This window comes from Myotis davidii, unplaced genomic scaffold (assembly GCF_000327345.1).
Source record: "Myotis davidii unplaced genomic scaffold, ASM32734v1 scaffold151, whole genome shotgun sequence".
Taxonomy (NCBI): Eukaryota; Metazoa; Chordata; class Mammalia; order Chiroptera; family Vespertilionidae; genus Myotis; species Myotis davidii.
This window is the reverse complement of record NW_006285248.1, coordinates 1,315,477-1,322,026: the sequence shown is the minus strand read 5'-3', so window position 1 is coordinate 1,322,026 and position 6,550 is coordinate 1,315,477. Positions and strand designations below refer to the sequence as shown.

Genomic DNA, 6,550 nt, shown 5'->3' with positions numbered 1-6,550 from the left:
GGGGAAAGAGTACAAGGTAGTAGGCAAGGAGTGAAATGAACAGATGACATGGTAGTTATAATGAAGTATAGATAAGATACAGACCTGGCTCTATTAGAGAAGAGAGAATATTTCTGGATTAACCACCAGTGATGTGTTTACACAAGATATTAATTGTGTGTAAGTAGTGTATTAAATTCCTAGAAAAACTTAGGTTACATCTGTAGTTTCCCTTTTGCCACCCCTCCCACTGCCCCCACAATGCCTCACCAAAACAAAAAACTTTATTTACAGTTGAAAAACAGAAAATCTTGGGTTATGAATCTGTGATATTTCCAAGGTCTCTTGATCAAACAGGGCAGTAGCAAGCAGGGACTCAGATAGGGGCCATTCCAGATTACTTAAGAGCATCACCCAGAGCAAGGGCAGGCCTACAATGGCAGAGACGAGGACGTCTGATTTGGCCTTGCTCTGGACTATTTCTCGCCACACTGTGAGGTCACCATAGGCAGCTTAAGTTCATTGTTGGGGCCTGTGGGGACATTCTCAGCACTAGAACTCCATCAGTGATTTTTTCCAAGCAGCACATGCTTTCCATCCAGCCAATCACACTTAGAGCGAGTGATGAAGAATTGACAGCCATTTGTACTGGGGCCTGTTTGTCATTGAAAATAGTCCTCGAGCTAAGTGCCTAAGTTTAAAATTTTAATCTGCAAGTGGTCCCCAGTCAATACTGGCAACTCCGGTATCATCCCCATTAACAAACTCTCCACCCTGAATCAAATCCTTTATAATCCTGTGGAAACTATTCCCTTTGTAGCCTATCAGAACTCCATCTTTTCTAAATTCTCCAGTACACATCTACAAAGAATTAGATCGTTGTGGCCAACTTCCTGGCTGCCAATAGAGAACACCACAGGGCCCTTGCTGGTTTGTCTCAGTGGTTAGAGCATCAGCCCACAGAGTGAAGGCTCATGCGTTTGATTCCCAGTCAAGGGCACATACCTTGGTTGCAGGTTCGATCCCCATCCCTTTTGGGGAATGTGTGGGAAGCAGCCAGTTGATTGTATCTCACATCGATATTTTTTTCTCTGTCTCTCCCCCTCTCTCCCTTTCACTCTCTTTCTAAAGATCAACAGAAAAAAATATCCTCGGGTGAAGATTTAAAAAACACACAAAACACCACAGGGTTCACAGGGTTTGAATTTGCCACCACCCCTCCAACCTAAAGCAGAAGTTGGGAGCACTGCTTTCTCCCTTATACTTATGTCTCATTTCAGTAGATTGAGGTTTAAAATGAGATTATTATTTTTTTTAAATAAAACCAAATAGCTTAGCCCTCTTTGTATTAAAATATAAGCTCAATGAGAGCCAGGACTTTGTATATCTTGTATACTACTGGGCCTCTGACATTTAGAATAGCATCTTGTACACAGTAGACATTCAATAAATATTTTTTGAATGAGTCCCAACTGAGGGGAATTTTTTTTTCTTTTTTTCATATTCTTATCCCCCTCTGTCATTGATAAGTATAAGGAAAGAGACTTAGACTAAACTAAACTAAGGCTTTATTTAATATGAATGGTTCATAGCAAAGAGAAATTCTTCAGCATACAAATCTAGTTATGTCAGTGGTTGGTTTAAAAGTCTTCAATTATTTTCTGCTTTCCTGATCACTTTCCACCTCCTTGGCATGACAGACAAGCCCGCCCTTTCTAGTCTTAGCTTTCCCCACAGGTACTCTTCGGTCCAGTTCTTGCAGTTTCCCCAGCACATAATTTTGTCTTGGCCTCTATGTCTTTTTATGTTAGCTTTTTTACTAAAAACCCTGCTTCCTTATCTATTGCCTGTTGAATCTTATTTATCCTTTATTCTCCAGTTTAAGAATGTTTTACTTGTGAAGGCTTCTGATACTTCTCACATATCAACCGCTAGGTTATTCTTTTTTTGGTCATCACTGTACCTTAAATATTAACTTCATTTTGTCCTCATCATATTGTGCGAAGTCATTGTTTATATGCCTAGCTCCTCTGTGAGCTGAAATTTTGAAGGGCAGATTCCATGTCCTCATTCATTTGTTATATACGTGGACCTAAAGAGTAATAGGCCCCAAGAAATGAACAAATATTTTAGTCCATTTTATTTATGGAAAAGATTTAAGCTCTTTAACTTGTTTTACTTTTTCTTTAAATTTTTTTTTGGCAAAGGATTTCTACTTTGATTTTTAAATGAAACTCAGAATGAGAAGAAATAAGCATCTAAAACATCAAACATTGATTAAACAGTCATAATACTGTGAGTTTAACAATAGAAACCTTTGCTATTTATGATTGTAAAGGTTTTGAGAATACCCGTTTTATTTCAAATTCTCATGTTATAATTATAAATAAAAGCAGATCTGGGCCCAAGATATGACAAAATACAATCTAGAAGCCTTTCTAATTCTTCAGAGAGCCATTAGCTAGAAAAGCCTATTAAAGATTCATCAGAATTCAACATAGTTTATTCTGGCAGTTTACCCAAGGGATTCTGAATACACTTAGAGGATTCATATATCAAAGAGCTAGGAATTGATTTAGACCTAATCCTTTTGCTTTTTCAGATTCCACAAAATCTGGCAATAATAGCCAACAAAGTTGCTTTTGAATCTTAAAAATTATTAGAGACGAACTGTCAAAATAGAAGCAGGCAGTCCTTAAGGAAAGTTTAAAATTCAATGGGTGGCACCTTTGTTGAAGATCATGATTATATCTTCAAAGAAATACTGTCATGATCATATGAATTCTTATTCATGGCTATCATGAATTCTTTAGTGAATTTTTTGCATTTATTTTACTTAAATTAACTAAAGTAATTGCATTTAAAGAAGTAAAAAGTTTTCTATGTCAGTAAAATAATATTTTCAAAAAAGGGAAAACTCACACCTAGTTTAAACCCAGTTCTAATGTTAATTTTAATTGTGAGTGCACACACACACACACACACACACAACCCCAGTGAATATCAGCTATGGATGGCTTCAGAAGGCTGTCATAAGGTTTGGCAGGGAAACCTATTCTGCATAATCTTGAATAATAGGGATCATTTGATCTATTAAATGTCTTTGGGTACCATTTATATGGATTGGAACACATGAAATACTTTAGCTGTAACACTATCTCATAGAAGAGAAGATTTTTATTCTATCTGTATAGGAAATGTAATACTACTGTCTGCTCATTAAAGAAATCTCTTAGTAGTATCTTCCTTGAAAGGTAAAGAGCAAAGTCTGTGTATTTCAGGAATTGGTACTCTGCTTATCTTTAAACATTTACCATTGCCTATGTTTTTCAGTCAGTCAGAGGTTTGAAGTATTGTTTCTGTTTTTAAGGAAGTAAAATAATTTATTACTCTCTTGTATAAATGAACTTTGTGAACCCTATTTGACAGATATAAGATATAATAAAGGTTAATGTCCAGAAACTTAGAAGAACAGTGGCATCATGCATTATTTATCTAATAGGTTATATTTATAAATATCAATGAATAAAAGTATTTGAATTTCTAAAATTTTGTTATGCAAGGTATCAGACATAACATTTGAATTATATGTGCCTGAATTTTAAACATTATCAAGTTTTTGTTTGTTTGTAAACCGTAGCATTTCACCGCTTTGGTTATATACAATTCATTTGATTCTATATATTAGAGTATTAGGTCCATGTGAACAGGGACTGTTTTTTGTTTGTTTGTTTGTTTTTGGTTAATCCTCACCTGAGGATATTTTCCATTGATTTTTAGAGAGTGGAGAGGATGGGGAGAGAGAATCATTGATGTGAGAGAGAGACATCGATTAGTTGCCTCTTGCACATGCCCAGTCCAGCCAGGGACTGAGCCTGCAACCAAGGTACATGTTCTTGACTGGAATCGAAACCGGGACCCTTCAGTCTGAGGGCCGACACTCTATCCACTGAGCCAAGTCAGCTAGGGCAAGAAACCACTTCCTTTGCTCATCCATAAGAAGCAACTTCCTTATCCATTAAAGTTTTATCATGAGATTGCAGCAGTTTAGTCACATCTTCAGACTCCACTTCTAATTCTGTTTCTACCACATCTGTAGTTACTTCCTCACTGAAGTCTTGAATCTCGCAGTCATCCATAAAGGTTAGAATCAACGTCTTTTAAAGTCCTGTTAATGTTGATATTTTGACATCTTTCCATGAATCATGAATATTCTGAATGACATCTAGAATGTGAATCTTTTTCAGAAGGTTTTTATTTTGCTCAGAGGTACCACTATCTATGGCAGTGATAGCGTTATGAAATGTTTTAAGTAATGAGACTAAAAAGTTGAAATTACTTCTTGATCCATGGGCTACAGAATGTATATTATGTTAGCACGCATGAAAGCTACATTAATCTTACATATCTCCATCAGAGCTTTTGGGTGACCAGGGACATTGTCAATGAGCAGTAATATTTTGAAAGGAATCTTTTGTTCTGAGCAGTAGGTCTCAACAGTGGGCTTAAACTATTCAGTAAGCCATGTTGTAAACAGATGTGCTGTTATCCATGGTTTGTTGTTCCATTTATAGAGCACAGACAGAGTAGATTTAGTGTCATCCTTAAGGGCCCTAGGATTTTCAGACTGGTAAATGAGCACTGGCTTCAACTTAAAGTCAAAATATCAACCTCTGATAGGTATTTACCTGATAGATATTACCTGGAAGTACAGCTGCAGAAGAAAAGGGAAGAGGTCAGAATATCAACATTAACAGGACTTTAGAAGAAGCTAATTTTAACTGTCATGGGTGACTTTGAGAGGTTCGAGACTTTGAGAGGTTCAAGATGTGGTAGAAACAGCAAGAGAACTAGAATTAGGAGTGGAGCCTGAAGATGTGACTGACCTGCTTACAGTCTCATTAGCATCTAGCTAGAGAGTCTCCTGTCCTTGGAAGTTTTGAAGCCAGGCATTGACTTCTCTCCTTGAGCGATGAAAGTCCTAGTCGGCATCTTCTTCCAATATAAGGTTGTTTAATCTACATTGAAAATCTGTTATTGAGCATAACCCCCTTCATTGATTATCCTAGCTAGATCTTCTGGATAACTTGCTGTAGCTTCTACAACAGCATTTCCTGCTTCACCTCGTGCTTTTGTATTATGGAGAGAGCTTCTTCCTTGATGCTCATGAACCAACCTCTGATAGCTTCAGACTTTTCTTCTGCAGCTGTATTGCCTCTCTCAGCCTTGACAGAATGAAGAGAGTTAGGGCCTTATTCAGGATTAATCTTTGATTTAGTGGGGTGGGGGAGGGGGGACTTGTGGCTGGTTTGATCTTCTATCCAGACTACTAATACTTTCTTTAGATCAGCAAGAAAGCTGTTTCATTGTTTGTTTGTTTTTCATTTGTGTGTTCACTGGAGTAGCACTTTTAATTTCCTTCAAGAACTTTTCATTTGCATTCATAACTTGGCTAACTGGCATGTGAAGCCTAGCTTTTTGCCTGTCTTGACTTTTGACATGTTTTTCTCACTAAGCTTAATCATTTCTAGATTTTGATTTAAAGTGAGAGATATGTGACTCTTCCTTTCACTTAAACACTTATAGGTCATTGTAGGGTTATTAATTGGCCTAATTTCAATATTGATGTGTCTAAAGAATAAGGAGGACCAGCCCAGCCAGCTTGGTTCAGTGGTTGAGCATCGACCTATGAACCAGGAGGTCATGGTTTGATTCCTGGTCTGGGTTGCGGGCTCGATCCCCATTATGGAACATGCAGGAGGCAGCCAATCAATGATTCTCTCTCATCTTGATGTTTCTCTCTCTTTCTCTCCCTTCCTCTCTGAAATCAATAAAAATATATTTTAATAAAAGAATAAGGAGGCCCAAGGAGAGGGAGAGAAACCAGGAATGGCCCATTAGCGAGCAGTCAGAACACACAAATTTATTAATTAAGTTCAACATCTTCTATTGGTGTGGTTCGTGGTGCCCCAAAACAATTACATAGTGATATCAAAGATCACTGATCACAGACCACCATAACAAATATAATAATAATGAAAAGTTTGAAATGTTGTGAGAATTACCAAAATGTAACACACAGACACGAAGTGAGCAATTGCTGTTGGAAAATGCCACTGATTGGCTGGCTCAAAGCAGAGTTGCCACAAACCTTCAGTTTGTAAAAAACACAATATATAAAAAGTGTGATAAAGTGAAGCACAATAAAATGAGATGTGCTTATATATCCTTCATCTAATAGAATATCTGATATTTAATAGATTCAGTAAATCAGTTACATGAATGAGATTAATTCTGACTTAGAAAAATGTAAGAAACAAGGCTGTCTTCCCAGCTGAGGTGGGATCTGGGTTTTGAAAGTCAAGTAGGTAACTGAAAGGATAAGAAAATGAACGATAGAACAGCATGAATGAAACTGCACGCCATGTTTAAGCAAGCTGAAAATGTATTACTTCAGCATAAAATGTAAATTGAAAAGCAGCTCAGAATGGAGCCATATTAATGAAGAATTTAATTTCATATAATGCATTGTGATCCTTTGTGTAAAAATGGGTAAAAAATGATCCCTTTA

General features: G+C 36.9%; 1 long non-coding RNA gene across 1 annotated transcript in view; it reads left to right on the top strand.

Moving 5' to 3' along the window:
- The window catches only part of LOC107181852, a 20,450-nt gene extending 15,712 nt beyond the window's left edge, over positions 1 to 4,738 (top strand). Inside the window, exon 3 of the long non-coding RNA XR_001512569.1 lies at positions 4,708 to 4,738. This is a non-coding gene — a long non-coding RNA (uncharacterized LOC107181852). The remainder of the gene's footprint in view (positions 1 to 4,707) is intronic.
- Positions 4,739 to 6,550: the final 1,812 nt, after the last annotated feature.